This window comes from Spodoptera frugiperda, chromosome 9 (assembly GCF_023101765.2).
Source record: "Spodoptera frugiperda isolate SF20-4 chromosome 9, AGI-APGP_CSIRO_Sfru_2.0, whole genome shotgun sequence".
Taxonomy (NCBI): domain Eukaryota; kingdom Metazoa; phylum Arthropoda; class Insecta; order Lepidoptera; family Noctuidae; genus Spodoptera; species Spodoptera frugiperda.
Window position 1 is genome coordinate 9,563,068 of NC_064220.1, and position 20,365 is coordinate 9,583,432.

The window sequence follows — 20,365 nt, forward strand, 5'->3', positions numbered from 1 at the left end:
GATAGCCTTCTGGATTGTTCCTTTATTTATTTAACCAATGGTTTTTAGACGCCACTTGCAAGATTACTCTTGAATTTGCTGGAGATAATGGCTGGAAGTGATTTTCGCCTGGATTTTTGTTGCTTTTTGGGGGGAGGGGGATCATGCAATTTCACCTTCCGCCTTAGGCGAAGCGAGAGAGTATAAGATTTTTGAATCTTTTTTTGTTTGAAAAGTTGATACTGTCTCAGATGCTTCATCATTTTAATAAAAACTCCATCTTCCACCATCAGCAGTATGGTTTCACTAAAGGTCGTTGTACAACTGACGCCGGTGTTACTTTAATGAAAGAAATATTTGGTGCCTGGGAGGAAGCACAGGATGCCATAGGTGTTTTTTGTGACCTCTCAAAGGCATTTGATTGCGTTGACCACGAGACACTTTTGCTGAAATTAAATCATTACGGGATTAGAAACACTGCGCTCCGTCTATTGAAATCATATCTAGGAGATAGGCAGCTAAAAGTTCATATTAACGGTGTTAATTCACAAGGGTCTGAGATAAAAATGGGCGTTCCTCAAGGTTCAATATTGGGTCCTTTCCTCTTTTTAGTGTACATAAACGATTTGCCACTCATATTCGAAAATGAACCAAAAATGGTTCTGTTTGCAGATGATACATCACTGATTTTTAAAATAGGTCGACGTACGAATAATTTTGACGACGTGAACAGCTCCATTCTTCGAGTCTATGAGTGGTTTACTATTAATAACTTGGCGCTTAATGAGAAAAAAACCAAATGTATTAAATTTTGCTTGCCAAACGTACAAAATAACGAATGTTATGTTGCTTTGAACGGACAAAAGTTGGAATTTGTTAAGGAGAATGTATTTTTGGGTATCACATTAGATGACAGATTACAATGGGGGCCCCATATAAAAGCACTTTCGGGGAGACTAAGCTCAGCTGCTTATGCAGTTAGACAGATTAGGCAGCTAACGGACGTAAGTACGGCAAGGCTTGTTTATTTTAGTTATTTTCACAGCATAATGTCTTACGGCATTTTGCTGTGGGGGCGAGCTGCGGATGTAGAATCAATTTTTATTTTGCAAAAGCGAGCTATTCGAGCAATATATAACTTGCCCCGACCATCGCGAATCTTTGAGAGAACTATTTAAAACTATAAACATTCTTACAGTGCCTTCTCAATTCATTTACGAAAATATTATGTACGTGAGAAAAAACCAACAATTGTTTGAAAAAAGAAGCGACAGACACAATTTTAATACGAGAGGTAAAAATAAGTTAGCTATACCGCAATTCCGATTGTCCAAAGTGCAGAAATCCTTCATGGGATTTTGTGTTAAGTGTTACAATAAACTACCAACCACCATACTGAATCTGAACGAGAAAAAATTTAAATCTTGTATAAAGCGTGAACTGTGTAAACAGGCATATTATAAACTGTCAGATTATATTGAAGATAAAAATGTGTGGCAGCATGTTGGTCCGGCTCCACTGGACACTCGCTCACACTAGACAATGCTCTAATACGATCACTAGTTACACGTTAAATTAAAGTACTAATTTATTCCAATGTAGTCTAGGGATCCTGTGGCATCAAGCAGTTATTCATTTTTTTTTTTTATTTGAAAAATTAAATTAAAGATTATTTTTTATTTGTATAGAAGCATTATTTCAAAATTGTAAGTGTACATATGTGGGCACTATGTTTGAAACAACCCGCTTTTTTAATTTATATTCTTTACAAATTGGTTTTATTGTCCCATAGTTTTGACGTCGTATTGTAGTTACATTGTTCCTACATATATATACAATAGGTAAATGATCAAATAATGTATCAGAGATATTGTAAAAAACATTTTTTGAAAAGAGTAACGATGGAGTTTCTTGCTCGTTCTTCTCCATTCGAAGCAACACTTTGGAACGAGCGCCTAGCTTCACTGACAGACAGACTGACGGACAATTTAATTTGACGTTTCAAAAGTGCCTAATTTAGGATTAATTGAAATAAATGCTTTGACTTTGACTTTGACTTTGAATTTATATTCCTACTTTGAACCGGAACCGTGTAAAATAACATCACCTCATTATGATATCTCGTTTAATTGCTTAAGGTGTAAGAGATGCAACTGGTTATATGTTATGAGTCTCATAATATCACAATTCTAAGCTGGTGACTCAATGTCATGCTACAAATTGTCTTAATTGATTGAAGGAGTGAATGTTTGCATGCCTCGGAGATCAATCTCGAACTTGAAACTGGGCAGGCACTTATATAGTAGTGTTAGTATTAGAGAAGAGGGCAAACGAGTAGATAGGTCACCTGCCCATGGACACCAGCAATACCATAGGAGTCACAGGTGCGTTGCCGGCCTTAAACCGACAACACTACCTTTATAAGTTGACTTTAAAGAAAAAAACGAAACCTATCACTCTCAAATCGTAAAACAAAGACACACAACAAAGAATACTGTCTTCAAACTCCCACAATACATCTCACAGCGTACCTTATCTTGGTAATCTCCACTTGGCTTAGGTAAGACGTCCACAGGTGCATGTATCCAATGTTCCGCTAATCCCGTATAATTAAGGTGTACAATATTAACGTAGTACGTCCCACCTTCCGTCTATTATTCAATGGATACTGGTCCAAGTGTGCCAAGATTACATTCTGAGATTGCAAATGTATTATGAAGATTAGATGAAGTTTTCATTTTGTTTGCGTCGGTGTTACGTGTCATATTTAGAGTTTTGGGATTTATTTTGAATTTAGTTTTTGGTGTTCTGTACCCTGAGTATGAGTTAGCTTTACGTTTAAAGTATTCGAAACGAGAGCGCGTTCAGCGCTCTGATTGGCCGTCTGGAATAAACTAACCAATCAGATGACTAAATAAGCTCGTTTCGATTACTTTAAACGTAAACGAGTTTTTTTTAAAACGACAAAATAAATGAGGTTTTCAGTTTGACCATATGTATGTAATGGTGGAAACGGACTTAGCTGAGCTATGTTTTTTTTAAATGAAAGATGCATGCTAACGATGGCTTCCCTTCTATCGATAGATCGCGTACTCAAGCTGCGCATCTTCCTTACACAGATACATAGCTTAGTATCAGTGAAAACGGTCACATAGTTTCACACCTTAGCTATTACAACTTTGTAGTAAACCTACATTGCACATCTCTGTTGGAAAAGCATCCTCATAGTTACATTAATAAAATCCTTTATAAAACTCCGTAACCACATTTCCATTCACTTCCCTGCCTTTATATTAAAAACAAATGAGAGAGCAATTCTTTTACAATCTTCTTTGTTTTAATACAAATTGAAATTAATGCTACATCAATGACATGGCACATTTGATAGAACCTTTGTTACTGTGCAGATATGAACATTAATAAAGCTCGCTAATTAATACTAATTATGTTTTAGAAGCTAATGTGTTAGCGTGACTCGGCATTTTGTGTTCATTAATGGTATGAAAGAGTGTACCAACAGTTTCACGTAAAGTTATACATAACCAGTTTATCTTGGTCTAGCTTTGTATGATCTTTCTATAGATTCAAGGGTCAGGTTATATTGGTTTTGTATTACTTGATGTGTAGTGGAATGTTTAGAACATGATTTTAATATTATTAAACTGTATTCATGTTTTGTTTTGTTGTATATGTGACAGCTTGTAATATCAGGTTCAGTGTCTAGGTTGAGTAAATGTGCTATACAAATAGTGTCTGATATTTTGGTCTTAGGACTTTTTAATTATCACCAGTTATGGATAACTTGGAAAAAGCTAATGTATGTAGAATCAGTAAAGTACGCCTTTATCCTAGGCTTTGAGTTCTCCCGCCTTGGAGAGGCGAGATGGAGTGTCAGATTCTTACTGACTAAAAACTACCCGGTTTCTGCTCTTGCTCATCAAGCGGGAGCCCCGGTAACCCGCTAGGTAGTCCGCAGCTCTAGGTATTCTGATGATGTGATGTGGTCGGATGATGTGGTGAATATTTAATAATGTAAATACATATAGATCTTTGATTGGCTTTTTATACAAAGCAAAATATTTTTTCTTTACAAAAAATATTTTGTTACCAGCACTAAATAAAATACAATATCACAATAATATCGTTTCACTTTTTTTGTGCACAAACAACACTCACCGTTTCATATTCCATTTACAAAATTTAAAAACAGAACGAAAAGAAAACGAATATTCAATGACGTGGAAAATGGCCAGACATAAAAAGCAAAGACTAAAAAATAATAAAAGGGGGTAAAAGATTTGTACCTACACGCTTAGCAGGTCAACATACTCCAATCCGACAACTTATACATTTGAAATTCGACTTTATTTCTCAACACATTAAAGTTAAAAATGTTACTTTACAGAAAGGTGTAGGTTGATTTGCTGTTGTGTGTACGTGGTTTCACCAAAAACATGTGACATTAGACTTAATTGCATTGGCTGCCAGCTAATCAGGGATATGAGGTGGCCTCACAAAGGACTTCCGTTGACACCGTTCGCACACAATATTATTGTATTGTCTGTAGGTACAATGTACGGTTTTTCGGTGTGCTAATGTTTACTGCGGATTTTATTCCTTGTTCTTCATTGTTGTTTGTTGATTAAAAGAAAATGTTGAGTTGTCCTCTTTGTAGTTTTGTCTTTGATAAATGTGTTTGGAGAAGTAATTGATGTATTTATTTTACCATTCACTAATTAGGTGATGTGTATATTTTACCTTTAAGGCCCTAGCCACACTAAGGAAACAGAATACTAGCGGCAACAATTGCGGTTTTGTCCTTCGATTGGTGTTAATACACTGAAATGTTACGCGGTTAAAAACTGCTGCGTAGTTTGTCAGGGGCCTCAAAGAGTTTGGCTGCACGATTGACAAGCTGGTTGGGCAGCCGGCTGCCGTGCAAAAGATAGCACGGATCAACTCTTAGTGAGACCCACAAATTGTTGTTTCGGGTTTGGGTATCATGTGTGTGTGAACTTTGGGGCAACAATTTTTAAAAAAAAGAACGTGTCCTCCAAAGCAGGTCTACAAGAAGATTCGGTGCCGTTTACAGGCACTGAAGGTGGACACTGGAGTTGTTTTAGAGAGATACGAATTCCACACTTCCTAGTTTTTCCCAAATTGCTAGATACCTTTTGAAGGTTTTCCCCCGTCATCAAAAAAAAGGGTCTTAAAAGTATACAGTTATTACTGATATCTACTTCAAAACTTGTACTTTTATAATTTATTTATAAACACTTTATTTGACACCACATAATCAGTGAATTAGCGGCCAACCATTATCATTAATCATATTTATGCCGCATTGGACCACAATGTGGTTCGTAGCAGTACAATTATTGAAAGTCACATACGATTAAACATAGTGATGCTAATTTAGCTTATAAAAATGTCTCTAAAGAGAGATAATTAACAAAAACAATGAATTCGTCTAAAGGCTTGAGTTTGCAATGCTTGAAAAAGGCCGTTAAGCTGTTTAAGATATTTAAATTAAGACCTGTGTAATATATGCAAGAAATAAAAATTTTGAGTTTGAGTTTGAAGGAATATCATTATTGTCCAAATTATTCTTCTAAAAGGGCCGAGATCGCATTTGTTGATCACACACTTTTCTGGTGTTGCAGGCGTCAATGGACGACGCAGATCGCTTACCACCAGATCCGTAAGCTTGCTTGTCTATGAAAAGCGTCTCAATAACTTCAAATAGCTTCAAAAAAGTCAGTTTTCTGTTTGACCTGTATGTACCTATGTATGTTTGTTTGCGATTATTTGGCCGTACCGATATTGATGCGGTTTTCAGCACAGTATTTTTCAGACTTATGAGAAGGTCTTAGGTTTATTTATTCGATTTAAAAAAATTGAGGTTCTCAATTGATCATTTGAAGAATAACTTTATTTTCGTATTCAATTAAACCTTCCCATATAATAATATTTGTCAGGGAAATTTTCACACAAACGGTGAAGTGTCAAAGTGTGAGGAAATTTAATCCATAAGCCATAACTTTTGTTAAAAAGAACATTTTTACAAAGGCTCCTCTCTGCCGTGACTGCGTCAAAAAGTTGATCCTATCTTCCGTTCTGAACGTACAATTACAATGGATGCGGTATTCGAATGGGAAGTTTGCAAATTCAATCCGTATTTGGAACTATAGGGTTGTCTATATTTTGTAGTTTTGTGGTATTGAAATCATAATATTTGTTGTACCTATTTTATTATTGTCTTTTTTTAAACATTGCTCCACGCTAGAATTTTCTCCTGTCTCGTGGGTGCGTTTAGAAACATACAAGTTCATTACAAAATTAGTGGATCACACAAAGAGTTGCTTCGTGCGGGAATCGATCCCACTACACGTTACTTGGCTGCCGATTGCCCAACCGCGCAATCAAATATTATCAACAATAGCTACGTAAAATTACTAGATATTGTTTAATTTATAAGAATGTTAGTATTTACAGTTGCCATATTTACCTTATTTCTACAACATTTAGGTACATAAGTTGATAAATATAACATCAAAACCGGAATACTTCTATGTTAAATTATGGTAGGTACCATTAATTTTCGCCGACTATGTTTTCTACCCCTATTGTAATGAATGACAAATTAATCCGATCTTAAAAATTGACATAAAAATATTATGTATCAGTCCGCTTTTTCTCCCATACATCTCATCGCTATGCATACTTCAATCATTTAACTATAGGTAACCACATCCATACTTAGTAGCTCCGTGTGAGAGGCGTTTATAAGTTTTTTCATGAAATTGAGTGCGGCGTCCCGGTTTAATATAAAGCCCCATCTATTCACCTCCTAAACAATATGACAAACTTTCACACATACAATCACACTTCTCAAAGAATTTTCAGCCAAATTGTATGAGACTTTAAGTTGAAAATTCTTTGAAGACTGTCACTGCAGTCGTGGTTGTGATTTGCGGTAATTTTTAAAAGTTCTTTTATTTGTGTTTTATTTTATTTTTAAACTAGCTTTTTAGCTTTAAGTGTGGGAGAGCCATACTTCGGCACGAATGGGCCGGCTCGACCGGAGTGATACCACGGTTTCACAGAAAACCGACGTGAAACAACGCTTGCGTTGTGTAAGTGAGGTTACCGGAGGCCCAATTACCTCACTTCTCAATCTTCCCTATCCCCGATTCCCCAACAAACCTTAAATTCCTAACTCCCAAAAAGCCGGCAACGCACTTGTAACGCCTCTGGTGTGTCAAGTGCCCATGGGCGGCGGCGATTGCTTACCATAAGGTAATACGTTTGCTCGATTTCATAAAAAAGCTTCTGTTAGCGGTTTAGTCCGCAAGTCAGCTCAAAGCCTGTCTGTATACCAAATTTCATCAAAACCCTTAAATTGGGACTAAATAAAATAACTGACTTGGTATTACTTATATGGATCTCACAACTTTTTACGGTAAAAACTGATGTACGAGGATGCGAGGATGTTTACCATGGTATTATTATTAAACATTTCACATAAAAAATCATTTATTTACATTAAAACATGATATTGTATATACACGGTGTAACAAAAAGGGGGTATACATATCAAGTGCACAACAACAAACGATACGGGAAGGGTTTTTTAAACTCATGTTTTCATGGAACGAAATAATGTTTTTTTCTAATTATTATTTTTCACGCGAATCAAAATTAGTTAGATAGGTACTAAGCGATCAGATTTACAGAAGAAATGTTTCGTAATTAGTGAGTGATCCCTGTTGTGTTGTGAAACGATTGCATGTTTTAAAATCCAGAAACATGCGACACCAAGTATTTGGTACCAATTTTTTTTAAACGTATTGGAAGCTGAAACTATGTGTAGAGATTCCATTCAACTTGTATTCTTCAGTGCTTCTTGATGTATATGGGTATTTAGTTACACGCTGTATATTATGTTATAAATATACACTTCATGTCACATATATCACGTCACAATAAATGTCAAATATATAATTGATAACATCTAGTCTAAGATCCCACCTAAGAACGACCTTCACCGATCTGTCAACCAGGTGAAAATTATATTTTAAAGATTAAAATATGTTTGTGAATGTATATTAATAGGGTTGCCATTATAAAAATAGTCATGGCTATGATTAATTAAAATTATAAAAAAGTATTTTTTTTTCAAAATTGACTGTCTTGTCGGCCAAACGACTCATAGTCTAATTGAAAGTATACTACATCTGCTATATGCAGTCGATCGGTTGCCTACCTTTTTCTGGTCCCTTTAATCTGGTAGCCAGGTACAAACAGGTAAATTGATATCAGTGATTGCGCTCATCTGTTTACCAACATATGTTTATATAAAAATGTAGGTAAAAATATAGCGAGTAGAGTAGTATAAGGTTGCCTAAGAAAATCTGATCATAAATAACGGTAGCTAGGCTTTGAAGTTTCAAAAATTGGAGCATGGAAATGTGTGTGACAGAGAAGCGTTGCAGTGTTTTAGAAACCCCGATTTTGTCTCATGCCCTTTTTATTGTTAAAATCGTTAGTATACATCATTCTAAGCATCACAGCGAAAATCCGGCATCGATACGACTTTTAGTTTTGCTAAAAAAAATATCTAAAGTCTCCCTAAATCCGAGTCCGAAAAATCACAAAAATGTAAATATAAAATAAAATATACAATTATTAAAAAAAATAAAAATAAAGTTAAGTTGGCACTCAAAACAAGAAACATTCTGTCCATTTTTGGAATATGTAATGTTAATAGATTATGAAATAATCATTGTTTTTTAGTATTTCTTTTGTATTTTTTATTTCAAGTTTAACGCCATATTAGATTGAGATATTTATATAGTATACTCTTCATACGTTAATCTATCAACATAAAAAAATCACAATCTAATTCCGCGTTATTCAAAAGTTATTAAGAGTTTTTGTTATATCCTGATAATGTCCGGATTTTTTAGACTTAGGGTTGTCACAAAACTGAATCACAAATAAAATTAATATTTAAAGTTCCGTATAACATTTGCCTTCTATTAATTGATTTGCTTTTAATTTATTGACGCCATGTCAACATAGTAACCCAATAAAAAAAAAACAATATGTTATGTGCCAGTATTTTTAAGTTTAAAAAACGAACAAATACAGGCACGGTCTATAAAACCTAAAAAAGCATGACAACAATAAACAGGTACTTTAATAAACATTATAGTATTAAACGTATTTTTGGGTTTTTTGTCAGATGATGGCTGTGTTTTTTAACCGACTTCAAAAAAGGAGGAGGTTCTCAATTCATCGCGATTTTTTTTTATGTATGTTTATGTACATTTTTCTCGGAGACGACTGGTTATATCTTGCACTGCCTTCAAAATGTTTTAGTAATGTAATAATAAATGTTGTAACCTGTGAATGTCAGTATAGACAATACTCCATACTATGAAGATGACGAAAATTTAATTGTTCCGAATGTAAGCGAAGAACCATAATACTTTTACTGACATGCGTATTAACCGCCGATAAAAAGAAATATAAATCCGGATATTCGGAGGTGACAACCCTAACCAAAATAAAAAAAATCCAATAACTTTTGAATAACGCGGAATTAGATTGTGATTTTTTTTATGTTGATAAACTAACGTATGAAGAGTATACTATATAAATATCTCAATCTAATATGGCGTTAAACTTGAAATAAAAAATACAAAAGAAATACTAAAAAACAATGATTATTTCATAATCTATTAACATTACATATTCCAAAAATGGACAGAATGTTTCTTGTTTTGAGTGCCAACTTAACTTTATTTCATTTTTTTTAAATAATTGTATATGACGAAGGAGAAATCTACGTGGTGTTTTGAAAAAGTGTGACGTCATCATTGCTGACGTCACAGTTGTTGTTCTCACGATGGTCACCCATTTTGGGGCTTAGAAAAACTTCACGAGTACTGTAAACTTAGTTTATTCAACTCCTAGAGAGGTCCGTACTGTACGGTGATCGGAGTGCAACTGCCTCGATTGCCTACAGTGCGGGCGTATTTATAGGACTCGGCGCACGAGCACGTGCTTACAAGTTTTAGGTTAAGTATTGAAATTACAATGATAACGTTAATTTTACATCGTGTTAAACTTAAAATAATCAACTGATGATTAATAAACTGATTTTCAGGACAATCAAGTGAATTAACCAAACTTATTCTACTTTCTCTGATTAGTTGATGTGGTTGCGCCGACATATATTTTATTTTATATTTACATTTTTGTGATTTTTCGGACCCGGATTTTGGGAGACTTTAGATATTTTCTTTAGTAAAACTAAAAGTCGTATCGATGCCGGATTTTCGCTGTGATGCTTAGAATGATGTATACTAACGATTTTAACAATAAAAAGGGCATGAGACAAAATCGGGGTTTCTAAAACACTGCAACGCTTCTCTGTCACACACATTTCCATGCTCCAATTTTTGAAACTTCAAAGCCTAGCTACCGTTATTTATGATCAGATTTTCTTAGGCAACCTTATACTACTCTACTCGCTATATTTTTACCTACATTTTTATATAAACATATGTTGGTAAACAGATGAGCGCAATCACTGATATCAATTTACCTGTTTGTACCTGGCTACCAGATTAAAGGGACCAGAAAAAGGTAGGCAACCGATCGACTGCATATAGCAGATGTAGTATACTTTCAATTAGACTATGAGTCGTTTGGCCGACAAGACAGTCAATTTTGAAAAAAAAATACTTTTTTATAATTTTAATTAATCATAGCCATGACTATTTTTATAATGGCAACCCTATTAATATACATTCACAAACATATTTTAATCTTTAAAATATAATTTTCACCTGGTTGACAGATCGGTGAAGGTCGTTCTTAGGTGGGATCCTCTACTAATCATAATAAATATCAAGTAACTGTTGTTGTATGTTTTATATTAGTTGTATTGTTGGTACATTTTAATGACAAAACGTAACACGAATACTCGTAATTCCTCATTATTTACTATATTTAAAACTGATGACTACATTCCAATAAAACGGTTTAAAACAAAACTAATTAGTTGATCTGGTGTTATATCTCGCATCAATTAACAGTTACTAATTACAAAGTAAAAACTTTTGATGCAATTAATGATAAATAGATAACTGCAATGCGGTTTGCATCAGATGACTTTATTGCTGCCATTTCGTTAGATATTATTTATTGGATTGATTAATGGAACGTATAGTTTTGTTTTAAAGTATTTAGTAGCTGTTGGAAGTATTTAACGCCTGTTGTTTGACTGCCTCTTTGGTTGAGTCGGCGACAAGGGGTCTCGGGTTCGATTCCCGGGTCGGACAAAGTACTGCTGGGCTTTTTTTCGGTTTTTCAAAAATTTCTCAGTAGTAACACGGAGTCTGGAATTGGGACCGATATAAATGGCAACAGGCTCACCCCATTACATGGGGCCTATAACACAAATGGTGAAAAGTGGGTTTCGAATTTACAAAATATTTGATATTTCCCTTGATGTAGGTTTTTTTTTCAGGGGCGATAATCATCCAATGACTTCTCACGCCTTGGGCAAGGCGAGAGGGAGTGTCAGACTCTTATTGACTAAAAACCACCACGTTCCTACTTCTGCTTTCACAGCTCTGGATCAGGCATCAGCCCTACATCTGTGGTGGTCTGATGGCTCTTTGAGGCGCACGCAGAACGGGACTCGCCGCACTAGCGGGTCTGGTTCTGGTCGGGCGGCGAGCTACCCTTGCTCGCCGTCCTTGATGTAGGTAACACTAATTGTATTCTGAATTTGTTGATTAGCAGTGACCACTTAACCCGTAGTATGGAACGCAACGGATCTATGCGAGACACATTTTGTTTTCTATTGTGTCTTATATACAAGCGGTTAAGTTTTTGACTGCCAATAGAAAACTGTTGAAGGCAAATCCTCCACTAACGTCGGTCCGGTCACCGGTGACCACCACGGCGTTCAATGTGTTAAAGACTAACGATGTGATGATGTGATGTGAACTGTATGTATATATGAACATTGTTTGTGGAACAATATATATTTTATAGCAGCACTTACACTTCCATTGACTCAATTAATAAAGACAATAAACGCACTTTAAACACTACAAACACAAATACTACCTAAGTAACGTTTTGATATTCATGAAACCAGTACTTAGTGAACTAGTGTCTGACTCATAATGTGACTGTATAAACAGGCCACATCAAAAGGCGACTGTTGATAGATAATCCATTACTGTTGACATATGTACGTACATGTCAGCCATGTAATATGTATATTATGTGAAAGGACTGAATGGGCTCATTGGCACGTATTAACTTGCATTAGCTTGTAATCTGTGACTGCGATCATCTTGCTTTAGTTAAGAGCTTTGAGTAGTGAGATAATTAGAAGACTATCGCCCGAATACTCAAATGCTACTCAATTTTAAGTTGTACTTAAATATCGTGCTATCTCTGTCATTTTATAAAGAATTGATAGTGACAGAACTACATTTGAGAGCGTCTTAAAATTGAGTAGCGTTTGAGTATTCGGGCGTATATTACATTAGGTATGTAAGAGCCGTAGCAATTGGCGGTCCAATGTCTCTGCCTACCCCCATGGGAGACAGGTGTGAAGTTATGTATTACATTAGAGTTGATTAGAGCGTACTCCTTTTTAAAAGGCCGGCAACGCACTGTGGCTCCTCTGATGTTGTGTGTGTCCATGAGCGGTGCTGGTCGCTTACCATCAGGTGACCCGTCTGTTCGTTTGCCCCAAATGTTTTTATTTTCCATAAAAAAAACATTTGCTTGGTTCGTTGTTCGTCATAATAATCTTCTGCTGATTACCAGCAGATATCCAGTAGTGGACATAAGCTTTTAGCTCTAACCGACTTTCACATCTTTCGGTACCGGTAAGTAACTTTTGGGTGCTTTTCCACCAGGGATGTGCTATGTGATCATTTCCACTCATGTTAAGCTATGTAGCTGTGCGAGGAAGATGCGCAGCTCGAAAAGCATCCTTATTATGTTGTCAGTCCATTTTATTCATAGATGGTATGTGTTTAAAGTAAAAACTAAAGAAATTAAAAAAAAAAAACATACTTCAAAATCGCGCTGTTGCATTGCGACGGCCGCGATGTGAAAGAAAGACAAGCAAATCTTTTTATTAACTTTACATTTTATTCTATTAAACACTAAACATAGAGGAACTGATCCAAACTATAGTTCAAAACAACTTAATATTTGGCCGATGTATCGACTGCATGTTCGAAGTTTTGTGAAAATGTCTAAACAGTGCACGTCCTGTCCGGGTCCAGCCATTAGCGCGAGTATGTAAAGTGTCTAGAACATTCTAGAACATTCTGGAACATTCTCGAGTATTCTGTAAACTCTAACCTGTTTGGCGATTGAATCAGAGTATTTGGAATTTGAAATCTGGTAAGTAAACTTCTTTATTATATGTTTTTTTAAAGGAAGTAATGTTCTTGAGATAATTTATTCTTAACTAGCTTTTGCCCGCGACTTCGTTCGCGTGGAATAGTGACTTCCGGCAAAGGAGATTGTCCAAAACTGGCTATTTTTGAACAGGCTGCTCAACAAAAATGTAATTTACCAATAATTTTATTTATATTTTAGTAAAATGTCTGATCCTAATAACTTTGTATCAATTAGCAGTATAAAAAATCACATTTATTTTAGTATTTGTTATGATAACCAAGCCAGTTGACTTTGAATTTGACTTCAGTGCTGTCAATCTGTTGTGTTTTGCGTCAAAATGACAGATATTATTCGCTTTGTTCTTTTGCATTGTGAGTGTTGTTTTTCTAAGTCTTCAATGGATTCTGATTCTTCACTACTACTACCTACTATGGCTAACACATAAGAGGCGATGGTTCCTATACGATTGAATTATGCAGAAATACTGCCAGCAGCCTACTGGAAGGTTTCCCGCTCCCTTCAGTCAACTGCAGTTTATTGCGTGGGAAAATACATAGTAGACACATTAGTAGAAAAACATATTTTGTATATTATATGAGAATAACACTAAGGGAGGGCAGCTATAAAACAATATTGCTGCAACTGCATGGTGGGCCGTAGAACAGTAGATTGCTGTGCACATATAATGACTATTATTTGGTTTTTGAGCTGGGCAAGGTACCTACCAGGAAAATATTAATCCACCTGCCCAGTTGCTAGACCATATTTTAATTACATTTGAATCAGATTAATAAAGAATTTTAATAAAAAAATGTTTTATTTCATGCATAAACAGCTTCAATAAAATGTAAAAAAAAACTAAATATAAATCTGGATACAAAACTAAGTTTGTATCTTCATTCTTACTGATATGAACTATTAAATCAAACATATATTATTAGCTGAACTGCTTGTTCAAAAATAGCCAAAGTCCCATACAAATTGGTCAATCTCCTTTTGGTTTTAACCACATAGTTCCCGATCTCGCGGAATCTCTTCAAAAATGAGATGTAGAAGATATTCCAGGGACCTCTTCAAAAATCAACATAATGAGCTCTGCGTTTGAATTTAATAGATGTATACTCACTTAGGGCATTGAAAAAATAGTTTAAAAACGGACTTAAACTAAAGATTTTTGAAATAAAAACTATCCTATGTCCTTTCTAAGGTTTTAAACTATATCTGTACCAAATTTTAACCAAATCCGTCAAATAGTTGCGGAGATTAATGGTATAAGCATAGAATAGTGTTCGACGTGATTCTTTAATTTGACATAACTTTTTTATTTATGAACCGATTGACATGAAACAAACACTAAATGTTAATTGAAGCCTACCACAATATATTCGTGAAAACCGCATCCAATTCGGATCAGCCGTTTCTGAGATTAGCGCGCATAGACGCACAGACAAACAGACAAATAGACAAACAGACAAACAGACAAACAGACAAAAAAAAAGTTAATTACATTTTTGGGTTCGACATCGACATAACAATAACCCCTGCTATTTTTTTTATTTTTATTTTCAATGTACAGACAGCACTTTTCTACAATTTTATTATATGTATAGATAAATTATTATTGGAAAGGTTGGATGAAAGCAGATTTACGAAACAAATGTACAAGGCGGATGTGAATGGGGCCGTCGGTAGAGGGCGGACATATGAGTATATCGACCAGATTGGCGATATATCAAAGAATGGCCAAATTTAAAGTACCCCCAACCGACGAGCATGCATGAAAAGACTGATGACTGTTGATGAAGCGAAAGAGGCATGTATGATTCGTACCTATTATTATTATAATTGAATGTGCATTTTAAGACCACGGGTGACGTTATGCAATATTTTAACTCTGTGTACAAGCGTAAGTTTTATAATTCAGGGGAAATGGAAAAATATATGACATGTATTCCACATTTATTTGCATTGAAGAATTCTTTTTATTGGAAAATATAATATGAATGAGCAAAACATTTATTTTGAAATAAAAAACTTACAACGATAACTTATAATTATTTTTTTTAATTTTTTTAAATTAATCATCCAATAGCTTCTCCCGCCTTGGGCGTGGAGAAAGAGAGTCTGTCAGTTTCTCACTGACTAAAAATCCACCCCATTCCTACTCCTGCTTTGAGCTGAAACCCGTTAGGTAGTCCGCAACTCCGGATCGAATACATGTATGTAGCCAATTGATAATTAAATGTTTTAATTATTTACTTAAAATAGTCTATTGCAATAAATATCAATTTGAACAATAAGTGACTCATTTTTAAAAATATTCTTTGGTCGAGCCAAACCGCTTTTTAAGGCGTATTTCGATTTCGGAAATCTCAGTAAGCACATGCAATCTGGGATTGTGTTCCGTGTCTCACAAAAGGCTTGCTTTCTGTTGCAATTGAACGTTAAATCACCTATTTTTTTCGTACAAACCAGCTTCTGCTTTTAAAATGGTAACATAGCCTGGAGCTGCGGACAGCTTAGCAGGTTAACGGGGCTCCGGCTCGAAAAGCAGCAGTAGGAACGGGGTAGTTTTAAGTCAGTAAGAGTCTGACATTCCCTTTCGCCTCGCCCAAGGCGGGAGAAGTTATATGATGATTTTCCCCTTAAAAAAGTGGTGTTTAAATGAGAAAATAAAGGCGACGAAAAGACTGCAATTAGCAACTTTATTTAAATTTTAAGCAGATGCCCATTTAAAAGTCCTTTGACCGCGAATAAATCTGATCCTTTCGGCCATTGTATTTGATTTTTTTCTTTTATTCAGTTGAAGCCATTTGAAACAGGAGCTCAACAGTAAAAACCAGTGGAAAAATGCTGACTGGCATGCGAAACTTGGCAAAAGTCCAGACATTCGTTTTTTTCCAAAAAAAAAAGAGAACATCTCAAATTATAAACAGTTGAATAAAACCTCTTTTCGGTTTTGGTGTTTTATGCCATAAGTTTTAACTTTGGAAGAAGTTTGGAATAAATCTATAATCCAAATAAATAAATTAAAAAATATTTCGACTATTTTGTCGATCTATAAAACAATAGTCTGTGCACGCTGCTCATGATAAAGAGTCCCTCTGTGACTCGAAACTAGTAGGGCTTTTCTCCATTAATTTACGTGAGTAAACCGTGATTTTTAGTTAAAAGAATAGTATTGCAGTTTCACTCATTAGTTTAGGTAGTTAACTAATATTTCATTATCACTTTTTCTATGTTACTACTAAGCGAAGTAAGTTACTTAACTGGTATTAAAAAACAAGCTAACTGCCGCTACACCATCACTGGATAGCCTATGACAAACCACTACTGGATAATCTTACGAATATTATAATTGCGAAAGTCTTTATGTTTGTTACTCTTTCACGCAAAAGCGGCTAAAGGAATAGGGATCAAATTTAAACAGCGGTAGATTATGGTCTGGAATAGCATATAAATATATTTTGTATGTAAGAAAACATATTTTGTCTATTTGATGAAAAGTATATTTTTTTATTCTTTACTGGGAATTTACCGTTCCAGTGTTGACTGCTAATCTGCTAAAGATGATTTTCCAAAAACGCCAACTTAAAAGTGAAAATATCATTTTTAAGCACATTAGAAGTCACCGAAACGCAAATATTATACGCATAGTATGTATAAACGCTATCCATTTCCGAAATACGTTTGTTATCTAAACGGAAAACCGGGAAAGAGCGTGTCCGTAAAAAAATAAAAAAATAGAGTCCAGTCTCGCTTTAGTAACTCTTGAGTAAAAACGAATAAATGACCGCATTCGATCTGATTACACCGAATTCATTTCCCGCGTCGAGTAACATGAATTCATTTTGCATTTAATTTAAATATAGGCACATCATTCGAATTCTGCTAATGGGTAAGTACTATAATCTTTTTGTTGTTTTCTGTATAATAAACTTATGGATTGATACGTAGTTAGTTATTTTTCCGACGGGTTTTGAAATAATTCATACATACTAGTCTCCACTCACCCCAAGGAATTTACCTAAAAACAAAACCTACGATTAATCTTTTCGGAAATAAAACGATACATATATAAAAATGAATTTCTGTTCGTTAGTCGCGCTAAAACTCGAAAAATGTGCTGAACCGATTTGGTTAATTTCGGTCTTGAATTATTTGTGAGAAGTCCACGGAAGATTTAAAAGACACATATTTTTTTATTTTAGAGAAAAAATGTTTGTGTCGACTTAAATAAATGAGACATGTATATTTTTTCAAACCTAAAAAACGACATGTTTCTTTTTGAACGACACAAATTTCACGATGCACTGAATGAATTGGGTGTATTGTAATTTAAACTCTGTTTATATTATACTTAAAGTTGCTAACAAAACATCAAATCTCAATATTGTTCAAGATTCAGAATTTGCTTACTCCCGAGCACAAATACGAAGTAACTTGTACATTTGTAGCGTAAATGCAAGTTTGGCTCGGTTCCTAAATAGTTTTAGATAACTTTAGATATTGTGGGGAGACTACTAGTCACTTCATTAGCTTAATTTACTGTCTCTGCCTGTTAATTTTGTTATTTAAGTTGTAGTAGAAGGTGATTTGATTAGGTAGTACCTTATCCTTGATTGGGTATGGAAATAAGATTATTTTTAATCGATTTAAAAAAAAAGAGGAGGTTTATCAATTCGACCGTATATGTATGATGCTGTTTTAATTATTTTTTTGTTTGTTCACGGATAAATTCATGGTTTATTTAATTTAAAGGGATCGACCATAAATTTTTCGAAACGCAGTGTAATTATAGTAACTATAGACTTTTTGTTTTTTATTTTACTAGTCTAACTACAAGAACATATAAGATCTGTAAAAGAAAATAAATCCCATCGTTTCATTGTAAGTCACCCTTTAGAAAAATCATGGATTTATTTTCATTAATTCATGCTGTTCTCTGAAATTTCATTTTGTTGGATAAAAAACATTGTGAAAACGTAAAAGGTTCTATGAACACAACGTTTAGTTTATTGAGGCCTTATTCAATTTTTATGGACGGTCAATATTTTTTATTGTAATAATATTATCTATTACAAAGAGACATCACTGTTAGGTATGTTCTATCTTATATTTACTATTTATTATATAAAGCTGAAGAGTTCGAATAAATGCGCTAATTTCCGTAACTACTGATCCGGTATGAATTTTTTTTTTATCTTGGATACTCAATTTATCGAAGAAGGTTGAGGCTATAAAACATCACGCTACGATTTAAAGAAGCCGAGCAGATTGGGTGAATCTGTGCGGAAGTAGCTAGTTTTATTTTTTTAATAAAAAAGAAACAAAAAAGTAAAAACACCGGATAGAAAATGTACTGTGACAAGTGTAATCATAAAAAGTTATATAGATTAATAAATAAAATTGGAGTATCTGTGTGTAATATTGAAATAATCACTATTTACACATGTATAATTATGAATTTACAGACAACACACCAAAATAATATTTTTAATTTTTTTTGTCTGTCTGTTTGTTTGTTTGTTCTGGCTAATCTCTGAAAAGCGACATTGACGGGATTTTTATTGGTAGGTAGCTTATGTACCTACTAAGAAGGGGTAACTTAAAATACTTTTATTAGTCACAAAGTCCGTAATCCACGCGAGCGAAGCCATGAGCATCAGCTAGTATTTAAATATTATTTTATCTTTGCTAGAAACAGTGAATTGTTTTATGATGTTTTAAACACTGTTTGCAAATATTATTTTTTATTATCGCTTATTAATACGCATTATCTATAATAATCAGAATTTGGATTAAAATAAAATGTAATTTTACCTATTTAAGTAAAATTAAGCGTAAATCTGTGGTTAAAAATATTGGATTTGCTCTTCGCTATTAAATTAATGCAATCACTGCAAAACTGTGCATGAGTAAATCAGTGCATAATTATTTTATTTGTATTATTATTTGGCATAATTATAAGACGGGGAAAAAACATTTCGTGCTATACGGAAGAAAGTATGACTTTAAAAAAATATCATCAATATGGAAATATTAATTTAAAATACAGCTGTCGTAGAAATAAAAATTATTTATTTCGTGGCCATTTACTTACCCTTTTTAAAAATTTCCTATCCCATTAAATAAATAAATTAGTAACACGTACCCCACATGAAAACTAATAGGTAACTAAGTACCTAGGTACTGTCAACTTTCCTAAGGAGTATTTCGACCATAAAAGATTTCTTACTGCAATGCCTACAAAATAAATCATCGCTTATACCAACCAATACAGATTAACACTTCCTCAACTAGTAATCTAAACAAAACCTCTTAAACTCTTACCTCCAAAATATAATCTCCACCACTCACAAAAAAAAAACTAATCACACAATAAGAAAAATAAAAAGAAAAAAATTGACACACACAATACGATAATCACACGATTGACGTAAAGTTTTCCGCGTTTTCCGAGAAGGGACAAAAACTACCACTGCGCACGTCCTTCCGCGCGAAAGCTCGCGGCCAACTGACTGTATTTCCCGACTGCCAGTCTCTACTTTCACGAAATGAACTGAAACTCTCATTACTATCACACAATGACGTATACAACCCGCCCTCGCAAACCATTTTGAATTCTATGCCCCTCGAGATATAGTAGAAAGTTGCTTTTCAGAAAAAATGTTTTCAAAGTCCTCGGCTGTTTGTTTGGGAGGGTCGCAAGGCGGGAATGAGTGTGCTGAAAAAAAATAAGCCAACCACGTCTCAGTGAGTTAAGGCTTCAGGGGCGGGTTTCCACTGAATATCTTTAATTAAAAGCTCAACTTTGCTTCGTTCGACGTTGTAATGAATTCAAGTTTTCAGAAGAAAAATCCTGAAACGATAGTGCGATGAGACTATGGGTGATAATAGGAAAATGAAAGCCTGTGGTGTTTCTGAGAAAATG

General features: G+C 34.5%; 1 protein-coding gene across 9 annotated transcripts in view; it reads right to left on the bottom strand.

The window, feature by feature from the left end:
• LOC118271140 (carbonic anhydrase-related protein 10) overlaps positions 1–19,971 on the bottom strand; it is a 65,811-nt gene extending 45,840 nt beyond the window's left edge. For 8 of the 9 annotated variants that reach the window (XR_004783275.2, XR_004783274.2, XR_004783273.2 and 5 more), the window contains exon 1: positions 19,765–19,971. The gene's annotated coding sequence lies outside the window, so the exon portion shown is untranslated. The remainder of the gene's footprint in view (positions 1–19,764) is intronic. The other variant, XM_035587086.2, reaches the window with a different exon arrangement.
• Positions 19,972–20,365: the final 394 nt, after the last annotated feature.